The sequence below is a fragment of the Rhinoderma darwinii genome, assembly GCF_050947455.1.
Source record: "Rhinoderma darwinii isolate aRhiDar2 chromosome 3 unlocalized genomic scaffold, aRhiDar2.hap1 SUPER_3_unloc_13, whole genome shotgun sequence".
NCBI classification, from domain to species: domain Eukaryota; kingdom Metazoa; phylum Chordata; class Amphibia; order Anura; family Rhinodermatidae; genus Rhinoderma; species Rhinoderma darwinii.
Genome location: NW_027461738.1, coordinates 938,756 through 961,062, shown reverse-complemented (window position 1 = coordinate 961,062; position 22,307 = coordinate 938,756). Strand labels below are relative to the sequence as shown.

The 22,307-nt window shown below is 38.9% G+C and overlaps 21 non-coding genes across 21 annotated transcripts; all 21 read left to right on the top strand.

The window, feature by feature from the left end:
• Positions 1-665: 665 nt before the first annotated feature.
• Positions 666-747, top strand: TRNAS-UGA (transfer RNA serine (anticodon UGA)). The gene has a single exon. It is a non-coding gene; the product is annotated as a tRNA-Ser (tRNA).
• A 1,942-nt stretch (positions 748-2,689) lies between these two features.
• On the top strand, positions 2,690-2,771 carry TRNAS-UGA (transfer RNA serine (anticodon UGA)). The gene has a single exon. It is a non-coding gene; the product is annotated as a tRNA-Ser (tRNA).
• A 929-nt stretch (positions 2,772-3,700) lies between these two features.
• On the top strand, positions 3,701-3,782 carry TRNAS-UGA (transfer RNA serine (anticodon UGA)). The gene has a single exon. It is a non-coding gene; the product is annotated as a tRNA-Ser (tRNA).
• Positions 3,783-4,711: 929 nt separating this feature from the next.
• Positions 4,712-4,793, top strand: TRNAS-UGA (transfer RNA serine (anticodon UGA)). Its single transcript has one exon. It is a non-coding gene; the product is annotated as a tRNA-Ser (tRNA).
• Positions 4,794-5,723: 930 nt separating this feature from the next.
• Positions 5,724-5,805, top strand: TRNAS-UGA (transfer RNA serine (anticodon UGA)). Its single transcript has one exon. It is a non-coding gene; the product is annotated as a tRNA-Ser (tRNA).
• Positions 5,806-6,735: 930 nt separating this feature from the next.
• Positions 6,736-6,817, top strand: TRNAS-UGA (transfer RNA serine (anticodon UGA)). Its single transcript has one exon. It is a non-coding gene; the product is annotated as a tRNA-Ser (tRNA).
• Positions 6,818-7,746: 929 nt separating this feature from the next.
• On the top strand, positions 7,747-7,828 carry TRNAS-UGA (transfer RNA serine (anticodon UGA)). The gene has a single exon. It is a non-coding gene; the product is annotated as a tRNA-Ser (tRNA).
• A 929-nt stretch (positions 7,829-8,757) lies between these two features.
• Positions 8,758-8,839, top strand: TRNAS-UGA (transfer RNA serine (anticodon UGA)). Its single transcript has one exon. It is a non-coding gene; the product is annotated as a tRNA-Ser (tRNA).
• A 930-nt stretch (positions 8,840-9,769) lies between these two features.
• On the top strand, positions 9,770-9,851 carry TRNAS-UGA (transfer RNA serine (anticodon UGA)). The gene has a single exon. It is a non-coding gene; the product is annotated as a tRNA-Ser (tRNA).
• A 929-nt stretch (positions 9,852-10,780) lies between these two features.
• On the top strand, positions 10,781-10,862 carry TRNAS-UGA (transfer RNA serine (anticodon UGA)). The gene has a single exon. It is a non-coding gene; the product is annotated as a tRNA-Ser (tRNA).
• A 930-nt stretch (positions 10,863-11,792) lies between these two features.
• Positions 11,793-11,874, top strand: TRNAS-UGA (transfer RNA serine (anticodon UGA)). Its single transcript has one exon. It is a non-coding gene; the product is annotated as a tRNA-Ser (tRNA).
• Positions 11,875-12,803: 929 nt separating this feature from the next.
• On the top strand, positions 12,804-12,885 carry TRNAS-UGA (transfer RNA serine (anticodon UGA)). Its single transcript has one exon. It is a non-coding gene; the product is annotated as a tRNA-Ser (tRNA).
• A 929-nt stretch (positions 12,886-13,814) lies between these two features.
• TRNAS-UGA (transfer RNA serine (anticodon UGA)) lies at positions 13,815-13,896 on the top strand. Its single transcript has one exon. It is a non-coding gene; the product is annotated as a tRNA-Ser (tRNA).
• A 929-nt stretch (positions 13,897-14,825) lies between these two features.
• TRNAS-UGA (transfer RNA serine (anticodon UGA)) lies at positions 14,826-14,907 on the top strand. Its single transcript has one exon. It is a non-coding gene; the product is annotated as a tRNA-Ser (tRNA).
• A 929-nt stretch (positions 14,908-15,836) lies between these two features.
• Positions 15,837-15,918, top strand: TRNAS-UGA (transfer RNA serine (anticodon UGA)). The gene has a single exon. It is a non-coding gene; the product is annotated as a tRNA-Ser (tRNA).
• Positions 15,919-16,848: 930 nt separating this feature from the next.
• On the top strand, positions 16,849-16,930 carry TRNAS-UGA (transfer RNA serine (anticodon UGA)). Its single transcript has one exon. It is a non-coding gene; the product is annotated as a tRNA-Ser (tRNA).
• A 930-nt stretch (positions 16,931-17,860) lies between these two features.
• On the top strand, positions 17,861-17,942 carry TRNAS-UGA (transfer RNA serine (anticodon UGA)). The gene has a single exon. It is a non-coding gene; the product is annotated as a tRNA-Ser (tRNA).
• A 930-nt stretch (positions 17,943-18,872) lies between these two features.
• On the top strand, positions 18,873-18,954 carry TRNAS-UGA (transfer RNA serine (anticodon UGA)). Its single transcript has one exon. It is a non-coding gene; the product is annotated as a tRNA-Ser (tRNA).
• A 930-nt stretch (positions 18,955-19,884) lies between these two features.
• Positions 19,885-19,966, top strand: TRNAS-UGA (transfer RNA serine (anticodon UGA)). Its single transcript has one exon. It is a non-coding gene; the product is annotated as a tRNA-Ser (tRNA).
• Positions 19,967-20,896: 930 nt separating this feature from the next.
• Positions 20,897-20,978, top strand: TRNAS-UGA (transfer RNA serine (anticodon UGA)). Its single transcript has one exon. It is a non-coding gene; the product is annotated as a tRNA-Ser (tRNA).
• Positions 20,979-21,908: 930 nt separating this feature from the next.
• Positions 21,909-21,990, top strand: TRNAS-UGA (transfer RNA serine (anticodon UGA)). The gene has a single exon. It is a non-coding gene; the product is annotated as a tRNA-Ser (tRNA).
• Positions 21,991-22,307: the final 317 nt, after the last annotated feature.

Below are 22,307 nucleotides of genomic sequence, written 5' to 3'. Positions count from 1 at the left end.
TCTGCTTGCTGTCAATTATAATACTATTTTCTGTCACATACTCCTGTATATAGTCCCTTAAATGGACTCTGTCACCAGTTTATCAATTCCCAATTTCCTAACTAGCCTAATAGGCGCTATAATGCTGATAACTACAGTGTGATTTGTTGTTTTTTTTTAAAAACGTTTATTTGCAAAGTTATGAGCATTTATTTATATATACTAATGTAGCTCTAATAGCCAAATAGGAGATGACTCCTTTTTACTCTGGGCAGCTAATGTTTTCTGTATGACGCTGTCCAATCAGCATACAACTTCTCCCCCTTCCCTGTCCAGCAACACAGTGTGATCATATAGTACACTGCGTCCATTCCCGACTGTGTATTCAACAGGTGATATCTTCGGTTCTGTCACAGCTAGAACTGTGATTTTGGTGTCATATGAAAGAGTAGAATCCAGTCTTTCAAATGCCACCAAATCTGCTTATTTAGGTGGCCCACAGCCCGAGATATGGCTGTTTGAATTGATCCTCCTTCCCTGTAGCTTGAGTTTCACAATGTGTGTGAAGCAACTTCATGCTGATAGGACAGCATCAGATGCTGAGTTCAGAGCAAAAGACTGATCTCATATTTTAGGCTAGCCCCTTAGGTGTAGTTGCCAGAAGTCTTAACAGTCAGGGTACATAAGTTGTGATGGCCGAGTGGTTAAGGCGTTGGATTTGAAATCCAATGGGGTCTCCCTGCACAGGTTCAAGTCCTGTTCACAATGTTCTATTTTAAGAAGAGAACTTCCAGAAACATATTAAAGTTTGTCACCTATAGAAAGAGTTATTTTAATTCCATCCTCTTTATCACTGATTAATTACATTAATAATAGTGGTTCCAGCTGTGCCCCTGGCTTACAACTCTGAAAAGCGAGCAATATTTAGAGTATAAATCACTATAACTACAGCATCCCATTTGTCCAGACTTTTATTTTCCTCTTGATAAAAACAAATCAGGTTGGTTGGACAACTTCTGTCCTTAGTAAATCTCTGCTTGCTGTCAATTATAATACTATTTTCTGTCACATACTCCTGTATATAGTCCCTTAAATGGACTCTGTCACCAGTTTATCAATTCCCAATTTCCTAACTAGCCTAATAGGCGCTATGATGCTGATAACTACAGTGTGATTTGTTGTTTTTTTTTAAAAAAACGTTTATTTGCAAAGTTATGAGCATTTATTTATATATACTAATGTAGCTGTAATAGCCAAATAGGAGATGACTCCTTTTTACTCTGGGCAGCTAATGTTTTCTGTATGACGCTGTCCAATCAGCATACAACTTCTCCCCCTTCCCTGTCCAGCAACACAGTGTGATCATATAGTACACTGCGTCCATTCCCGACTGTGTTTTCAACAGGTGATATCTTCGGTTCTGTCACAGCTAGAACTGTGATTTTGGTGTCATATGAAAGAGTAGAATCCAGTCTTTCAAATGCCACCAAATCTGCTTTTTTAGGTGGCCCACAGCCCGAGATATGGCTGTTTGAATTGATCCTCCTTCCCTGTAGCTTGAGTTTCACAATGTGTGTGAAGCAACTTCATGCTGATAGGACAGCATCAGATGCTGAGTTCAGAGCAAAAGACTGATCTCATATTTTAGGCTAGCCCCTTAGGTGTAGTTGCCAGAAGTCTTAAAAGTCAGGGTACATAAGTTGTGATGGCCGAGTGGTTACGGCGTTGGATTTGAAATCCAATGGGGTCCCCCTGCACAGGTTCAAGTCCTGTTCACAACGTTCTATTTTAAGAAGAGAACTTCCAGAAACATATTAAAGTTTGTCACCTATAGAAAGAGTTATTTTAATTCCATCCTCTTTATCACTGATTAATTACATTAATAATAGTGGTTCCAGCTGTGCCCCTGGCTTACAACTCTGAAAAGCGAGCAATATTTAGAGTATAAATCACTATAACTACAGCATCCCATTTGTCCAGACTTTTATTTTCCTCTTGATAAAAACAAATCAGGTTGGTTGGACAACTTCTGTCCTTAGTAAATCTCTGCTTGCTGTCAATTATAATACTATTTTCTGTCACATACTCCTGTATATAGTCCCTTAAATGGACTCTGTCACCAGTTTATCAATTCCCAATTTCCTAACTAGCCTAATAGGCGCTATGATGCTGATAACTACAGTGTGATTTGTTGTTTTTTTTTAAAAACGTTTATTTGCAAAGTTATGAGCATTTATTTATATATACTAATGTAGCTCTAATAGCCAAATAGGAGATGACTCCTTTTTACTCTGGGCAGCTAATGTTTTCTGTATGATGCTGTCCAATCAGCATACAACTTCTCCCCCTTCCCTGTCCAGCAACACAGTGTGATCATATAGTACACTGCGTCCATTCCCGACTGTGTATTCAACAGGTGATATCTTCGGTTCTGTCACAGCTAGAACTGTGATTTTGGTGTCATATGAAAGAGTAGAATCCAGTCTTTCAAATGCCACCAAATCTGCTTTTTTAGGTGGCCCACAGCCCGAGATATGGCTGTTTGAATTGATCCTCCTTCCCTGTAGCTTGAGATTCACAATGTGTGTGAAGCAACTTCATGCTGATAGGACAGCATCAGATGCTGAGTTCAGAGCAAAAGACTGATCTCATATTTTAGGCTATCCCCTTAGGTGTAGTTGCCAGAAGTCTTAACAGTCAGGGTACATAAGTTGTGATGGCCGAGTGGTTAAGGCGTTGGATTTGAAATCCAATGGGGTCTCCCTGCACAGGTTCAAGTCCTGTTCACAACGTTCTATTTTAAGAAGAGAACTTCCAGAAACATATTAAAGTTTGTCACCTATAGAAAGAGTTATTTTAATTCCATCCTCTTTATCACTGATTAATTACATTAATAATAGTGGTTCCAGCTGTGCCCCTGGCTTACAACTCTGAAAAGCGAGCAATATTTAGAGTATAAATCACTATAACTACAGCATCCCATTTGTCCAGACTTTTATTTTCCTCTTGATAAAAACAAATCAGGTTGGTTGGACAACTTCTGTCCTTAGTAAATCTCTGCTTGCTGTCAATTATAATACTATTTTCTGTCACATACTCCTGTATATAGTCCCTTAAATGGACTCTGTCACCAGTTTATCAATTCCCAATTTCCTAACTAGCCTAATAGGCGCTATGATGCTGATAACTACAGTGTGATTTGTTGTTTTTTTTTAAAAACGTTTATTTGCAAAGTTATGAGCATTTATTTATATATACTAATGTAGCTCTAATAGCCAAATAGGAGATGACTCCTTTTTACTCTGGGCAGCTAATGTTTTCTGTATGATGCTGTCCAATCAGCATACAACTTCTCCCCCTTCCCTGTCCAGCAACACAGTGTGATCATATAGTACACTGCGTCCATTCCCGACTGTGTATTCAACAGGTGATATCTTCGGTTCTGTCACAGCTAGAACTGTGATTTTGGTGTCATATGAAAGAGTAGAATCCAGTCTTTCAAATGCCACCAAATCTGCTTTTTTAGGTGGCCCACAGCCCGAGATATGGCTGTTTGAATTGATCCTCCTTCCCTGTAGCTTGAGTTTCACAATGTGTGTGAAGCAACTTCATGCTGATAGGACAGCATCAGATGCTGAGTTCAGAGCAAAAGACTGATCTCATATTTTAGGCTATCCCCTTAGGTGTAGTTGCCAGAAGTCTTAACAGTCAGGGTACATAAGTTGTGATGGCCGAGTGGTTAAGGCGTTGGATTTGAAATCCAATGGGGTCTCCCTGCACAGGTTCAAGTCCTGTTCACAACGTTCTATTTTAAGAAGAGAACTTCCAGAAACATATTAAAGTTTGTCACCTATAGAAAGAGTTATTTTAATTCCATCCTCTTTATCACTGATTAATTACATTAATAATAGTGGTTCCAGCTGTGCCCCTGGCTTACAACTCTGAAAAGCGAGCAATATTTAGAGTATAAATCACTATAACTACAGCATCCCATTTGTCCAGACTTTTATTTTCCTCTTGATAAAAACAAATCAGGTTGGTTGGACAACTTCTGTCCTTAGTAAATCTCTGCTTGCTGTCAATTATAATACTATTTTCTGTCACATACTCCTGTATATAGTCCCTTAAATGGACTCTGTCACCAGTTTATCAATTCCCAATTTCCTAACTAGCCTAATAGGCGCTATGATGCTGATAACTACAGTGTGATTTGTTGTTTTTTTTTAAAAACGTTTATTTGCAAAGTTATGAGCATTTATTTATATATACTAATGTAGCTCTAATAGCCAAATAGGAGATGACTCCTTTTTACTCTGGGCAGCTAATGTTTTCTGTATGATGCTGTCCAATCAGCATACAACTTCTCCCCCTTCCCTGTCCAGCAACACAGTGTGATCATATAGTACACTGCGTCCATTCCCGACTGTGTATTCAACAGGTGATATCTTCGGTTCTGTCACAGCTAGAACTGTGATTTTGGTGTCATATGAAAGAGTAGAATCCAGTCTTTCAAATGCCACCAAATCTGCTTTTTTAGGTGGCCCACAGCCCGAGATATGGCTGTTTGAATTGATCCTCCTTCCCTGTAGCTTGAGTTTCACAATGTGTGTGAAGCAACTTCATGCTGATAGGACAGCATCAGATGCTGAGTTCAGAGCAAAAGACTGATCTCATATTTTAGGCTAGCCCCTTAGGTGTAGTTGCCAGAAGTCTTAACAGTCAGGGTACATAAGTTGTGATGGCCGAGTGGTTAAGGCGTTGGATTTGAAATCCAATGGGGTCTCCCTGCACAGGTTCAAGTCCTGTTCACAACGTTCTATTTTAAGAAGAGAACTTCCAGAAACATATTAAAGTTTGTCACCTATAGAAAGAGTTATTTTAATTCCATCCTCTTTATCACTCATTAATTACATTAATAATAGTGGTTCCAGCTGTGCCCCTGGCTTACAACTCTGAAAAGCGAGCAATATTTAGAGTATAAATCACTATAACTACAGCATCCCATTTGTCCAGACTTTTATTTTCCTCTTGATAAAAACCAATCAGGTTGGTTGGACAACTTCTGTCCTTAGTAAATCTCTGCTTGCTGTCAATTATAATACTATTTTCTGTCACATACTCCTGTATATAGTCCCTTAAATGGACTCTGTCACCAGTTTATCAATTCCCAATTTCCTAACTAGCCTAATAGGCGCTATGATGCTGATAACTACAGTGTGATTTGTTGTTTTTTTAAAAAAAACGTTTATTTGCAAAGTTATGAGCATTTATTTATATATACTAATGTAGCTCTAATAGCCAAATAGGAGATGACTCCTTTTTACTCTGGGCAGCTAATGTTTTCTGTATGACGCTGTCCAATCAGCATACAACTTCTCCCCCTTCCCTGTCCAGCAACACAGTGTGATCATATAGTACACTGCGTCCATTCCCGACTGTGTTTTCAACAGGTGATATCTTCGGTTCTGTCACAGCTAGAACTGTGATTTTGGTGTCATATGAAAGAGTAGAATCCAGTCTTTCAAATGCCACCAAATCTGCTTTTTTAGGTGGCCCACAGCCCGAGATATGGCTGTTTGAATTGATCCTCCTTCCCTGTAGCTTGAGTTTCACAATGTGTGTGAAGCAACTTCATGCTGATAGGACAGCATCAGATGCTGAGTTCAGAGCAAAAGACTGATCTCATATTTTAGGCTAGCCCCTTAGGTGTAGTTGCCAGAAGTCTTAACAGTCAGGGTACATAAGTTGTGATGGCCGAGTGGTTAAGGCGTTGGATTTGAAATCCAATGGGGTCTCCCTGCACAGGTTCAAGTCCTGTTCACAACGTTCTATTTTAAGAAGAGAACCTCCAGAAACATATTAAAGTTTGTCACCTATAGAAAGAGTTATTTTAATTCCATCCTCTTTATCACTGATTAATTACATTAATAATAGTGGTTCCAGCTGTGCCCCTGGCTTACAACTCTGAAAAGCGAGCAATATTCAGAGTATAAATCACTATAACTACAGCATCCCATTTGTCCAGACTTTTATTTTCCTCTTGATAAAAACAAATCAGGTTGGTTGGACAACTTCTGTCCTTAGTAAATCTCTGCTTGCTGTCAATTATAATACTATTTTCTGTCACATACTCCTGTATATAGTCCCTTAAATGGACTCTGTCACCAGTTTATCAATTCCCAATTTCCTAACTAGCCTAATAGGCGCTATGATGCTGATAACTACAGTGTGATTTGTTGTTTTTTTTTAAAAAACGTTTATTTGCAAAGTTATGAGCATTTATTTATATATACTAATGTAGCTCTAATAGCCAAATAGGAGATGACTCCTTTTTACTCTGGGCAGCTAATGTTTTCTGTATGACGCTGTCCAATCAGCATACAACTTCTCCCCCTTCCCTGTCCAGCAACACAGTGTGATCATATAGTACACTGCGTCCATTCCCGACTGTGTTTTCAACAGGTGATATCTTCGGTTCTGTCACAGCTAGAACTGTGATTTTGGTGTCATATGAAAGAGTAGAATCCAGTCTTTCAAATGCCACCAAATCTGCTTTTTTAGGTGGCCCACAGCCCGAGATATGGCTGTTTGAATTGATCCTCCTTCCCTGTAGCTTGAGTTTCACAATGTGTGTGAAGCAACTTCATGCTGATAGGACAGCATCAGATGCTGAGTTCAGAGCAAAAGACTGATCTCATATTTTAGGCTAGCCCCTTAGGTGTAGTTGCCAGAAGTCTTAACAGTCAGGGTACATAAGTTGTGATGGCCGAGTGGTTAAGGCGTTGGATTTGAAATCCAATGGGGTCTCCCTGCACAGGTTCAAGTCCTGTTCACAACGTTCTATTTTAAGAAGAGAACTTCCAGAAACATATTAAAGTTTGTCACCTATAGAAAGAGTTATTTTAATTCCATCCTCTTTATCACTGATTAATTACATTAATAATAGTGGTTCCAGCTGTGCCCCTGGCTTACAACTCTGAAAAGCGAGCAATATTTAGAGTATAAATCACTATAACTACAGCATCCCATTTGTCCAGACTTTTATTTTCCTCTTGATAAAAACAAATCAGGTTGGTTGGACAACTTCTGTCCTTAGTAAATCTCTGCTTGCTGTCAATTATAATACTATTTTCTGTCACATACTCCTGTATATAGTCCCTTAAATGGACTCTGTCACCAGTTTATCAATTCCCAATTTCCTAACTAGCCTAATAGGCGCTATGATGCTGATAACTACAGTGTGATTTGTTGTTTTTTTTTAAAAACGTTTATTTGCAAAGTTATGAGCATTTATTTATATATACTAATGTAGCTCTAATAGCCAAATAGGAGATGACTCCTTTTTACTCTGGGCAGCTAATGTTTTCTGTATGATGCTGTCCAATCAGCATACAACTTCTCCCCCTTCCCTGTCCAGCAACACAGTGTGATCATATAGTACACTGCGTCCATTCCCGACTGTGTATTCAACAGGTGATATCTTCGGTTCTGTCACAGCTAGAACTGTGATTTTGGTGTCATATGAAAGAGTAGAATCCAGTCTTTCAAATGCCACCAAATCTGCTTTTTTAGGTGGCCCACAGCCCGAGATATGGCTGTTTGAATTGATCCTCCTTCCCTGTAGCTTGAGTTTCACAATGTGTGTGAAGCAACTTCATGCTGATAGGACAGCATCAGATGCTGAGTTCAGAGCAAAAGACTGATCTCATATTTTAGGCTATCCCCTTAGGTGTAGTTGCCAGAAGTCTTAACAGTCAGGGTACATAAGTTGTGATGGCCGAGTGGTTAAGGCGTTGGATTTGAAATCCAATGGGGTCTCCCTGCACAGGTTCAAGTCCTGTTCACAACGTTCTATTTTAAGAAGAGAACTTCCAGAAACATATTAAAGTTTGTCACCTATAGAAAGAGTTATTTTAATTCCATCCTCTTTATCACTGATTAATTACATTAATAATAGTGGTTCCAGCTGTGCCCCTGGCTTACAACTCTGAAAAGCGAGCAATATTTAGAGTATAAATCACTATAACTACAGCATCCCATTTGTCCAGACTTTTATTTTCCTCTTGATAAAAACAAATCAGGTTGGTTGGACAACTTCTGTCCTTAGTAAATCTCTGCTTGCTGTCAATTATAATACTATTTTCTGTCACATACTCCTGTATATAGTCCCTTAAATGGACTCTGTCACCAGTTTATCAATTCCCAATTTCCTAACTAGCCTAATAGGCGCTATGATGCTGATAACTACAGTGTGATTTGTTGTTTTTTTTTAAAAACGTTTATTTGCAAAGTTATGAGCATTTATTTATATATACTAATGTAGCTCTAATAGCCAAATAGGAGATGACTCCTTTTTACTCTGGGCAGCTAATGTTTTCTGTATGATGCTGTCCAATCAGCATACAACTTCTCCCCCTTCCCTGTCCAGCAACACAGTGTGATCATATAGTACACTGCGTCCATTCCCGACTGTGTATTCAACAGGTGATATCTTCGGTTCTGTCACAGCTAGAACTGTGATTTTGGTGTCATATGAAAGAGTAGAATCCAGTCTTTCAAATGCCACCAAATCTGCTTTTTTAGGTGGCCCACAGCCCGAGATATGGCTGTTTGAATTGATCCTCCTTCCCTGTAGCTTGAGTTTCACAATGTGTGTGAAGTAACTTCATGCTGATAGGACAGCATCAGATGCTGAGTTCAGAGCAAAAGACTGATCTCATATTTTAGGCTAGCCCCTTAGGTGTAGTTGCCAGAAGTCTTAACAGTCAGGGTACATAAGTTGTGATGGCCGAGTGGTTAAGGCGTTGGATTTGAAATCCAATGGGGTCTCCCTGCACAGGTTCAAGTCCTGTTCACAACGTTCTATTTTAAGAAGAGAACTTCCAGAAACATATTAAAGTTTGTCACCTATAGAAAGAGTTATTTTAATTCCATCCTCTTTATCACTGATTAATTACATTAATAATAGTGGTTCCAGCTGTGCCCCTGGCTTACAACTCTGAAAAGCGAGCAATATTTAGAGTATAAATCACTATAACTACAGCATCCCATTTGTCCAGACTTTTATTTTCCTCTTGATAAAAACAAATCAGGTTGGTTGGACAACTTCTGTCCTTAGTAAATCTCTGCTTGCTGTCAATTATAATACTATTTTCTGTCACATACTCCTGTATATAGTCCCTTAAATGGACTCTGTCACCAGTTTATCAATTCCCAATTTCCTAACTAGCCTAATAGGCGCTATGATGCTGATAACTACAGTGTGATTTGTTGTTTTTTTTTTAAAAACGTTTATTTGCAAAGTTATGAGCATTTATTTATATATACTAATGTAGCTCTAATAGCCAAATAGGAGATGACTCCTTTTTACTCTGGGCAGCTAATGTTTTCTGTATGATGCTGTCCAATCAGCATACAACTTCTCCCCCTTCCCTGTCCAGCAACACAGTGTGATCATATAGTACACTGCGTCCATTCCCGACTGTGTATTCAACAGGTGATATCTTCGGTTCTGTCACAGCTAGAACTGTGATTTTGGTGTCATATGAAAGAGTAGAATCCAGTCTTTCAAATGCCACCAAATCTGCTTTTTTAGGTGGCCCACAGCCCGAGATATGGCTGTTTGAATTGATCCTCCTTCCCTGTAGCTTGAGTTTCACAATGTGTGTGAAGTAACTTCATGCTGATAGGACAGCATCAGATGCTGAGTTCAGAGCAAAAGACTGATCTCATATTTTAGGCTAGCCCCTTAGGTGTAGTTGCCAGAAGTCTTAACAGTCAGGGTACATAAGTTGTGATGGCCGAGTGGTTAAGGCGTTGGATTTGAAATCCAATGGGGTCTCCCTGCACAGGTTCAAGTCCTGTTCACAACGTTCTATTTTAAGAAGAGAACTTCCAGAAACATATTAAAGTTTGTCACCTATAGAAAGAGTTATTTTAATTCCATCCTCTTTATCACTGATTAATTACATTAATAATAGTGGTTCCAGCTGTGCCCCTGGCTTACAACTCTGAAAAGCGAGCAATATTTAGAGTATAAATCACTATAACTACAGCATCCCATTTGTCCAGACTTTTATTTTCCTCTTGATAAAAACAAATCAGGTTGGTTGGACAACTTCTGTCCTTAGTAAATCTCTGCTTGCTGTCAATTATAATACTATTTTCTGTCACATACTCCTGTATATAGTCCCTTAAATGGACTCTGTCACCAGTTTATCAATTCCCAATTTCCTAACTAGCCTAATAGGCGCTATGATGCTGATAACTACAGTGTGATTTGTTGTTTTTTTTTAAAAACGTTTATTTGCAAAGTTATGAGCATTTATTTATATATACTAATGTAGCTCTAATAGCCAAATAGGAGATGACTCCTTTTTACTCTGGGCAGCTAATGTTTTCTGTATGATGCTGTCCAATCAGCATACAACTTCTCCCCCTTCCCTGTCCAGCAACACAGTGTGATCATATAGTACACTGCGTCCATTCCCGACTGTGTATTCAACAGGTGATATCTTCGGTTCTGTCACAGCTAGAACTGTGATTTTGGTGTCATATGAAAGAGTAGAATCCAGTCTTTCAAATGCCACCAAATCTGCTTTTTTAGGTGGCCCACAGCCCGAGATATGGCTGTTTGAATTGATCCTCCTTCCCTGTAGCTTGAGTTTCACAATGTGTGTGAAGTAACTTCATGCTGATAGGACAGCATCAGATGCTGAGTTCAGAGCAAAAGACTGATCTCATATTTTAGGCTAGCCCCTTAGGTGTAGTTGCCAGAAGTCTTAACAGTCAGGGTACATAAGTTGTGATGGCCGAGTGGTTAAGGCGTTGGATTTGAAATCCAATGGGGTCTCCCTGCACAGGTTCAAGTCCTGTTCACAACGTTCTATTTTAAGAAGAGAACTTCCAGAAACATATTAAAGTTTGTCACCTATAGAAAGAGTTATTTTAATTCCATCCTCTTTATCACTGATTAATTACATTAATAATAGTGGTTCCAGCTGTGCCCCTGGCTTACAACTCTGAAAAGCGAGCAATATTTAGAGTATAAATCACTATAACTACAGCATCCCATTTGTCCAGACTTTTATTTTCCTCTTGATAAAAACAAATCAGGTTGGTTGGACAACTTCTGTCCTTAGTAAATCTCTGCTTGCTGTCAATTATAATACTATTTTCTGTCACATACTCCTGTATATAGTCCCTTAAATGGACTCTGTCACCAGTTTATCAATTCCCAATTTCCTAACTAGCCTAATAGGCGCTATGATGCTGATAACTACAGTGTGATTTGTTGTTTTTTTTTAAAAAACGTTTATTTGCAAAGTTATGAGCATTTATTTATATATACTAATGTAGCTCTAATAGCCAAATAGGAGATGACTCCTTTTTACTCTGGGCAGCTAATGTTTTCTGTATGACGCTGTCCAATCAGCATACAACTTCTCCCCCTTCCCTGTCCAGCAACACAGTGTGATCATATAGTACACTGCGTCCATTCCCGACTGTGTATTCAACAGGTGATATCTTCGGTTCTGTCACAGCTAGAACTGTGATTTTGGTGTCATATGAAAGAGTAGAATCCAGTCTTTCAAATGCCACCAAATCTGCTTTTTTAGGTGGCCCACAGCCCGAGATATGGCTGTTTGAATTGATCCTCCTTCCCTGTAGCTTGAGTTTCACAATGTGTGTGAAGTAACTTCATGCTGATAGGACAGCATCAGATGCTGAGTTCAGAGCAAAAGACTGATCTCATATTTTAGGCTAGCCCCTTAGGTGTAGTTGCCAGAAGTCTTAACAGTCAGGGTACATAAGTTGTGATGGCCGAGTGGTTAAGGCGTTGGATTTGAAATCCAATGGGGTCTCCCTGCACAGGTTCAAGTCCTGTTCACAACGTTCTATTTTAAGAAGAGAACTTCCAGAAACATATTAAAGTTTGTCACCTATAGAAAGAGTTATTTTAATTCCATCCTCTTTATCACTGATTAATTACATTAATAATAGTGGTTCCAGCTGTGCCCCTGGCTTACAACTCTGAAAAGCGAGCAATATTTAGAGTATAAATCACTATAACTACAGCATCCCATTTGTCCAGACTTTTATTTTCCTCTTGATAAAAACAAATCAGGTTGGTTGGACAACTTCTGTCCTTAGTAAATCTCTGCTTGCTGTCAATTATAATACTATTTTCTGTCACATACTCCTGTATATAGTCCCTTAAATGGACTCTGTCACCAGTTTATCAATTCCCAATTTCCTAACTAGCCTAATAGGCGCTATGATGCTGATAACTACAGTGTGATTTGTTGTTTTTTTTTAAAAACGTTTATTTGCAAAGTTATGAGCATTTATTTATATATACTAATGTAGCTCTAATAGCCAAATAGGAGATGACTCCTTTTTACTCTGGGCAGCTAATGTTTTCTGTATGATGCTGTCCAATCAGCATACAACTTCTCCCCCTTCCCTGTCCAGCAACACAGTGTGATCATATAGTACACTGCGTCCATTCCCGACTGTGTATTCAACAGGTGATATCTTCGGTTCTGTCACAGCTAGAACTGTGATTTTGGTGTCATATGAAAGAGTAGAATCCAGTCTTTCAAATGCCACCAAATCTGCTTTTTTAGGTGGCCCACAGCCCGAGATATGGCTGTTTGAATTGATCCTCCTTCCCTGTAGCTTGAGTTTCACAATGTGTGTGAAGCAACTTCATGCTGATAGGACAGCATCAGATGCTGAGTTCAGAGCAAAAGACTGATCTCATATTTTAGGCTAGCCCCTTAGGTGTAGTTGCCAGAAGTCTTAACAGTCAGGGTACATAAGTTGTGATGGCCGAGTGGTTAAGGCGTTGGATTTGAAATCCAATGGGGTCTCCCTGCACAGGTTAAAGTCCTGTTCACAACGTTCTATTTTAAGAAGAGAACTTCCAGAAACATATTAAAGTTTGTCACCTATAGAAAGAGTTATTTTAATTCCATCCTCTTTATCACTGATTAATTACATTAATAATAGTGGTTCCAGCTGTGCCCCTGGCTTACAACTCTGAAAAGCGAGCAATATTTAGAGTATAAATCACTATAACTACAGCATCCCATTTGTCCAGACTTTTATTTTCCTCTTGATAAAAACAAATCAGGTTGGTTGGACAACTTCTGTCCTTAGTAAATCTCTGCTTGCTGTCAATTATAATACTATTTTCTGTCACATACTCCTGTATATAGTCCCTTAAATGGACTCTGTCACCAGTTTATCAATTCCCAATTTCCTAACTAGCCTAATAGGCGCTATGATGCTGATAACTACAGTGTGATTTGTTGTTTTTTTTTAAAAACGTTTATTTGCAAAGTTATGAGCATTTATTTATATATACTAATGTAGCTCTAATAGCCAAATAGGAGATGACTCCTTTTTACTCTGGGCAGCTAATGTTTTCTGTATGATGCTGTCCAATCAGCATACAACTTCTCCCCCTTCCCTGTCCAGCAACACAGTGTGATCATATAGTACACTGCGTCCATTCCCGACTGTGTATTCAACAGGTGATATCTTCGGTTCTGTCACAGCTAGAACTGTGATTTTGGTGTCATATGAAAGAGTAGAATCCAGTCTTTCAAATGCCACCAAATCTGCTTTTTTAGGTGGCCCACAGCCCGAGATATGGCTGTTTGAATTGATCCTCCTTCCCTGTAGCTTGAGTTTCACAATGTGTGTGAAGCAACTTCATGCTGATAGGACAGCATCAGATGCTGAGTTCAGAGCAAAAGACTGATCTCATATTTTAGGCTAGCCCCTTAGGTGTAGTTGCCAGAAGTCTTAACAGTCAGGGTACATAAGTTGTGATGGCCGAGTGGTTAAGGCGTTGGATTTGAAATCCAATGGGGTCTCCCTGCACAGGTTAAAGTCCTGTTCACAACGTTCTATTTTAAGAAGAGAACTTCCAGAAACATATTAAAGTTTGTCACCTATAGAAAGAGTTATTTTAATTCCATCCTCTTTATCACTGATTAATTACATTAATAATAGTGGTTCCAGCTGTGCCCCTGGCTTACAACTCTGAAAAGCGAGCAATATTTAGAGTATAAATCACTATAACTACAGCATCCCATTTGTCCAGACTTTTATTTTCCTCTTGATAAAAACAAATCAGGTTGGTTGGACAACTTCTGTCCTTAGTAAATCTCTGCTTGCTGTCAATTATAATACTATTTTCTGTCACATACTCCTGTATATAGTCCCTTAAATGGACTCTGTCACCAGTTTATCAATTCCCAATTTCCTAACTAGCCTAATAGGCGCTATGATGCTGATAACTACAGTGTGATTTGTTGTTTTTTTTTAAAAACGTTTATTTGCAAAGTTATGAGCATTTATTTATATATACTAATGTAGCTCTAATAGCCAAATAGGAGATGACTCCTTTTTACTCTGGGCAGCTAATGTTTTCTGTATGATGCTGTCCAATCAGCATACAACTTCTCCCCCTTCCCTGTCCAGCAACACAGTGTGATCATATAGTACACTGCGTCCATTCCCGACTGTGTATTCAACAGGTGATATCTTCGGTTCTGTCACAGCTAGAACTGTGATTTTGGTGTCATATGAAAGAGTAGAATCCAGTCTTTCAAATGCCACCAAATCTGCTTTTTTAGGTGGCCCACAGCCCGAGATATGGCTGTTTGAATTGATCCTCCTTCCCTGTAGCTTGAGTTTCACAATGTGTGTGAAGCAACTTCATGCTGATAGGACAGCATCAGATGCTGAGTTCAGAGCAAAAGACTGATCTCATATTTTAGGCTATCCCCTTAGGTGTAGTTGCCAGAAGTCTTAACAGTCAGGGTACATAAGTTGTGATGGCCGAGTGGTTAAGGCGTTGGATTTGAAATCCAATGGGGTCTCCCTGCACAGGTTCAAGTCCTGTTCACAACGTTCTATTTTAAGAAGAGAACTTCCAGAAACATATTAAAGTTTGTCACCTATAGAAAGAGTTATTTTAATTCCATCCTCTTTATCACTGATTAATTACATTAATAATAGTGGTTCCAGCTGTGCCCCTGGCTTACAACTCTGAAAAGCGAGCAATATTTAGAGTATAAATCACTATAACTACAGCATCCCATTTGTCCAGACTTTTATTTTCCTCTTGATAAAAACAAATCAGGTTGGTTGGACAACTTCTGTCCTTAGTAAATCTCTGCTTGCTGTCAATTATAATACTATTTTCTGTCACATACTCCTGTATATAGTCCCTTAAATGGACTCTGTCACCAGTTTATCAATTCCCAATTTCCTAACTAGCCTAATAGGCGCTATGATGCTGATAACTACAGTGTGATTTGTTGTTTTTTTTTAAAAACGTTTATTTGCAAAGTTATGAGCATTTATTTATATATACTAATGTAGCTCTAATAGCCAAATAGGAGATGACTCCTTTTTACTCTGGGCAGCTAATGTTTTCTGTATGATGCTGTCCAATCAGCATACAACTTCTCCCCCTTCCCTGTCCAGCAACACAGTGTGATCATATAGTACACTGCGTCCATTCCCGACTGTGTATTCAACAGGTGATATCTTCGGTTCTGTCACAGCTAGAACTGTGATTTTGGTGTCATATGAAAGAGTAGAATCCAGTCTTTCAAATGCCACCAAATCTGCTTTTTTAGGTGGCCCACAGCCCGAGATATGGCTGTTTGAATTGATCCTCCTTCCCTGTAGCTTGAGTTTCACAATGTGTGTGAAGTAACTTCATGCTGATAGGACAGCATCAGATGCTGAGTTCAGAGCAAAAGACTGATCTCATATTTTAGGCTAGCCCCTTAGGTGTAGTTGCCAGAAGTCTTAACAGTCAGGGTACATAAGTTGTGATGGCCGAGTGGTTAAGGCGTTGGATTTGAAATCCAATGGGGTCTCCCTGCACAGGTTCAAGTCCTGTTCACAACGTTCTATTTTAAGAAGAGAACTTCCAGAAACATATTAAAGTTTGTCACCTATAGAAAGAGTTATTTTAATTCCATCCTCTTTATCACTGATTAATTACATTAATAATAGTGGTTCCAGCTGTGCCCCTGGCTTACAACTCTGAAAAGCGAGCAATATTTAGAGTATAAATCACTATAACTACAGCATCCCATTTGTCCAGACTTTTATTTTCCTCTTGATAAAAACAAATCAGGTTGGTTGGACAACTTCTGTCCTTAGTAAATCTCTGCTTGCTGTCAATTATAATACTATTTTCTGTCACATACTCCTGTATATAGTCCCTTAAATGGACTCTGTCACCAGTTTATCAATTCCCAATTTCCTAACTAGCCTAATAGGCGCTATGATGCTGATAACTACAGTGTGATTTGTTGTTTTTTTTTAAAAAACGTTTATTTGCAAAGTTATGAGCATTTATTTATATATACTAATGTAGCTCTAATAGCCAAATAGGAGATGACTCCTTTTTACTCTGGGCAGCTAATGTTTTCTGTATGACGCTGTCCAATCAGCATACAACTTCTCCCCCTTCCCTGTCCAGCAACACAGTGTGATCATATAGTACACTGCGTCCATTCCCGACTGTGTATTCAACAGGTGATATCTTCGGTTCTGTCACAGCTAGAACTGTGATTTTGGTGTCATATGAAAGAGTAGAATCCAGTCTTTCAAATGCCACCAAATCTGCTTTTTTAGGTGGCCCACAGCCCGAGATATGGCTGTTTGAATTGATCCTCCTTCCCTGTAGCTTGAGTTTCACAATGTGTGTGAAGTAACTTCATGCTGATAGGACAGCATCAGATGCTGAGTTCAGAGCAAAAGACTGATCTCATATTTTAGGCTAGCCCCTTAGGTGTAGTTGCCAGAAGTCTTAACAGTCAGGGTACATAAGTTGTGATGGCCGAGTGGTTAAGGCGTTGGATTTGAAATCCAATGGGGTCTCCCTGCACAGGTTCAAGTCCTGTTCACAACGTTCTATTTTAAGAAGAGAACTTCCAGAAACATATTAAAGTTTGTCACCTATAGAAAGAGTTATTTTAATTCCATCCTCTTTATCACTGATTAATTACATTAATAATAGTGGTTCCAGCTGTGCCCCTGGCTTACAACTCTGAAAAGCGAGCAATATTTAGAGTATAAATCACTATAACTACAGCATCCCATTTGTCCAGACTTTTATTTTCCTCTTGATAAAAACAAATCAGGTTGGTTGGACAACTTCTGTCCTTAGTAAATCTCTGCTTGCTGTCAATTATAATACTATTTTCTGTCACATACTCCTGTATATAGTCCCTTAAATGGACTCTGTCACCAGTTTATCAATTCCCAATTTCCTAACTAGCCTAATAGGCGCTATGATGCTGATAACTACAGTGTGATTTGTTGTTTTTTTTTAAAAAACGTTTATTTGCAAAGTTATGAGCATTTATTTATATATACTAATGTAGCTCTAATAGCCAAATAGGAGATGACTCCTTTTTACTCTGGGCAGCTAATGTTTTCTGTATGACGCTGTCCAATCAGCATACAACTTCTCCCCCTTCCCTGTCCAGCAACACAGTGTGATCATATAGTACACTGTGTCCATTCCCGACTGTGTTTTCAACAGGTGATATCTTCGGTTCTGTCACAGCTAGAACTGTGATTTTGGTGTCATATGAAAGAGTAGAATCCAGTCTTTCAAATGCCACCAAATCTGCTTTTTTAGGTGGCCCACAGCCCGAGATATGGCTGTTTGAATTGATCCTCCTTCCCTGTAGCTTGAGTTTCACAATGTGTGTGAAGCAACTTCATGCTGATAGGACAGCATCAGATGCTGAGTTCAGAGCAAAAGACTGATCTCATATTTTAGGCTAGCCCCTTAGGTGTAGTTGCCAGAAGTCTTAACAGTCAGGGTACATAAGTTGTGATGGCCGAGTGGTTAAGGTGTTGGATTTGAAATCCAATGGGGTCTCCCTGCACAGGTTCAAGTCCTGTTCACAACGTTCTATTTTAAGAAGAGAACTTCCAGAAACATATTAAAGTTTGTCACCTATAGAAAGAGTTATTTTAATTCCATCCTCTTTATCACTCATTAATTACATTAATAATAGTGGTTCCAGCTGTGCCCCTGGCTTACAACTCTGAAAAGCGAGCAATATTTAGAGTATAAATCACTATAACTACAGCATCCCATTTGTCCAGACTTTTATTTTCCTCTTGATAAAAACAAATCAGGTTGGTTGGACAACTTCTGTCCTTAGTAAATCTCTGCTTGCTGTCAATTATAATACTATTTTCTGTCACATACTCCTGTATATAGTCCCTTAAATGGACTCTGTCACCAGTTTATCAATTCCCAATTTCCTAACTAGCCTAATAGGCGCTATGATGCTGATAACTACAGTGTGATTTGTTGTTTTTTTTTAAAAAACGTTTATTTGCAAAGTTATGAGCATTTATTTATATATACTAATGTAGCTCTAATAGCCAAATAGGAGATGACTCCTTTTTACTCTGGGCAGCTAATGTTTTCTGTATGACGCTGTCCAATCAGCATACAACTTCTCCCCCTTCCCTGTCCAGCAACACAGTGTGATCATATAGTACACTGTGTCCATTCCCGACTGTGTTTTCAACAGGTGATATCTTCGGTTCTGTCACAGCTAGAACTGTGATTTTGGTGTCATATGAAAGAGTAGAATCCAGTCTTTCAAATGCCACCAAATCTGCTTTTTTAGGTGGCCCACAGCCCGAGATATGGCTGTTTGAATTGATCCTCCTTCCCTGTAGCTTGAGTTTCACAATGTGTGTGAAGCAACTTCATGCTGATAGGACAGCATCAGATGCTGAGTTCAGAGCAAAAGACTGATCTCATATTTTAGGCTAGCCCCTTAGGTGTAGTTGCCAGAAGTCTTAACAGTCAGGGTACATAAGTTGTGATGGCCGAGTGGTTAAGGTGTTGGATTTGAAATCCAATGGGGTCTCCCTGCACAGGTTCAAGTCCTGTTCACAACGTTCTATTTTAAGAAGAGAACTTCCAGAAACATATTAAAGTTTGTCACCTATAGAAAGAGTTATTTTAATTCCACCCTCTTTATCACTCATTAATTACATTAATAATAGTGGTTCCAGCTGTGCCCCTGGCTTACAACTCTGAAAAGCGAGCAATATTTAGAGTATAAATCACTATAACTACAGCATCCCATTTGTCCAGACTTTTATTTTCCTCTTGATAAAAACAAATCAGGTTGGTTGGACAACTTCTGTCCTTAGTAAATCTCTGCTTGCTGTCAATTATAATACTATTTTCTGTCACATACTCCTGTATATAGTCCCTTAAATGGACTCTGTCACCAGTTTATCAATTCCCAATTTCCTAACTAGCCTAATAGGCGCTATGATGCTGATAACTACAGTGTGATTTGTTGTTGTTTTTTAAAAAACGTTTATTTGCAAAGTTATGAGCATTTATTTATATATACTAATGTAGCTCTAATAGCCAAATAGGAGATGACTCCTTTTTACTCTGGGCAGCTAATGTTTTCTGTATGACGCTGTCCAATCAGCATACAACTTCTCCCCCTTCCCTGTCCAGCAACACAGTGTGATCATATAGTACACTGCGTCCATTCCCGACTGTGTTTTCAACAGGTGATATCTTCGGTTCTGTCACAGCTAGAACTGTGATTTTGGTGTCATATGAAAGAGTAGAATCCAGTCTTTCAAATGCCACCAAATCTGCTTATTTAGGTGGCCCACAGCCCGAGATATGGCTGTTTGAATTGATCCTCCTTCCCTGTAGCTTGAGTTTCACAATGTGTGTGAAGTAACTTCATGCTGATAGGACAGCATCAGATGCTGAGTTCAGAGCAAAAGACTGATCTCATATTTTAGGCTAGCCCCTTAGGTGTAGTTGCCAGAAGTCTTAACAGTCAGGGTACATAAGTTGTGATGGCCGAGTGGTTAAGGCGTTGGATTTGAAATCCAATGGGGTCTCCCTGCACAGGTTCAAGTCCTGTTCACAACGTTCTATTTTAAGAAGAGAACTTCCAGAAACATATTAAAGTTTGTCACCTATAGAAAGAGTTATTTTAATTCCATCCTCTTTATCACTGATTAATTACATTAATAATAGTGGTTCCAGCTGTGCCCCTGGCTTACAACTCTGAAAAGCGAGCAATATTTAGAGTATAAATCACTATAACTACAGCATCCCATTTGTCCAGACTTTTATTTTCCTCTTGATAAAAACAAATCAGGTTGGTTGGACAACTTCTGTCCTTAGTAAATCTCTGCTTGCTGTCAATTATAATACTATTTTCTGTCACATACTCCTGTATATAGTCCCTTAAATGGACTCTGTCACCAGTTTATCAATTCCCAATTTCCTAACTAGCCTAATAGGCGCTATGATGCTGATAACTACAGTGTGATTTGTTGTTTTTTTTTAAAAAACGTTTATTTGCAAAGTTATGAGCATTTATTTATATATACTAATGTAGCTCTAATAGCCAAATAGGAGATGACTCCTTTTTACTCTGGGCAGCTAATGTTTTCTGTATGACGCTGTCCAATCAGCATACAACTTCTCCCCCTTCCCTGTCCAGCAACACAGTGTGATCATATAGTACACTGTGTCCATTCCCGACTGTGTTTTCAACAGGTGATATCTTCGGTTCTGTCACAGCTAGAACTGTGATTTTGGTGTCATATGAAAGAGTAGAATCCAGTCTTTCAAATGCCACCAAATCTGCTTTTTTAGGTGGCCCACAGCCCGAGATATGGCTGTTTGAATTGATCCTCCTTCCCTGTAGCTTGAGTTTCACAATGTGTGTGAAGCAACTTCATGCTGATAGGACAGCATCAGATGCTGAGTTCAGAGCAAAAGACTGATCTCATATTTTAGGCTAGCCCCTTAGGTGTAGTTGCCAGAAGTCTTAACAGTCAGGGTACATAAGTTGTGATGGCCGAGTGGTTAAGGTGTTGGATTTGAAATCCAATGGGGTCTCCCTGCACAGGTTCAAGTCCTGTTCACAACGTTCTATTTTAAGAAGAGAACTTCCAGAAACATATTAAAGTTTGTCACCTATAGAAAGAGTTATTTTAATTCCATCCTCTTTATCACTGATTAATTACATTAATAATAGTGGTTCCAGCTGTGCCCCTGGCTTACAACTCTGAAAAGCGAGCAATATTTAGAGTATAAATCACTATAACTACAGCATCCCATTTGTCCAGACTTTTATTTTCCTCTTGATAAAAACAAATCAGGTTGGTTGGACAACTTCTGTCCTTAGTAAATCTCTGCTTGCTGTCAATTATAATACTATTTTCTGTCACATACTCCTGTATATAGTCCCTTAAATGGACTCTGTCACCAGTTTATCAATTCCCAATTTCCTAACTAGCCTAATAGGCGCTATGATGCTGATAACTACAGTGTGATTTGTTGTTTTTTTTTAAAAAACGTTTATTTGCAAAGTTATGAGCATTTATTTATATATACTAATGTAGCTCTAATAGCCAAATAGGAGATGACTCCTTTTTACTCTGGGCAGCTAATGTTTTCTGTATGACGCTGTCCAATCAGCATACAACTTCTCCCCCTTCCCTGTCCAGCAACACAGTGTGATCATATAGTACACTGTGTCCATTCCCGACTGTGTTTTCAACAGGTGATATCTTCGGTTCTGTCACAGCTAGAACTGTGATTTTGGTGTCATATGAAAGAGTAGAATCCAGTCTTTCAAATGCCACCAAATCTGCTTTTTTAGGTGGCCCACAGCCCGAGATATGGCTGTTTGAATTGATCCTCCTTCCCTGTAGCTTGAGTTTCACAATGTGTGTGAAGCAACTTCATGCTGATAGGACAGCATCAGATGCTGAGTTCAGAGCAAAAGACTGATCTCATATTTTAGGCTAGCCCCTTAGGTGTAGTTGCCAGAAGTCTTAACAGTCAGGGTACATAAGTTGTGATGGCCGAGTGGTTAAGGTGTTGGATTTGAAATCCAATGGGGTCTCCCTGCACAGGTTCAAGTCCTGTTCACAACGTTCTATTTTAAGAAGAGAACTTCCAGAAACATATTAAAGTTTGTCACCTATAGAAAGAGTTATTTTAATTCCATCCTCTTTATCACTCATTAATTACATTAATAATAGTGGTTCCAGCTGTGCCCCTGGCTTACAACTCTGAAAAGCGAGCAATATTTAGAGTATAAATCACTATAACTACAGCATCCCATTTGTCCAGACTTTTATTTTCCTCTTGATAAAAACAAATCAGGTTGGTTGGACAACTTCTGTCCTTAGTAAATCTCTGCTTGCTGTCAATTATAATACTATTTTCTGTCACATACTCCTGTATATAG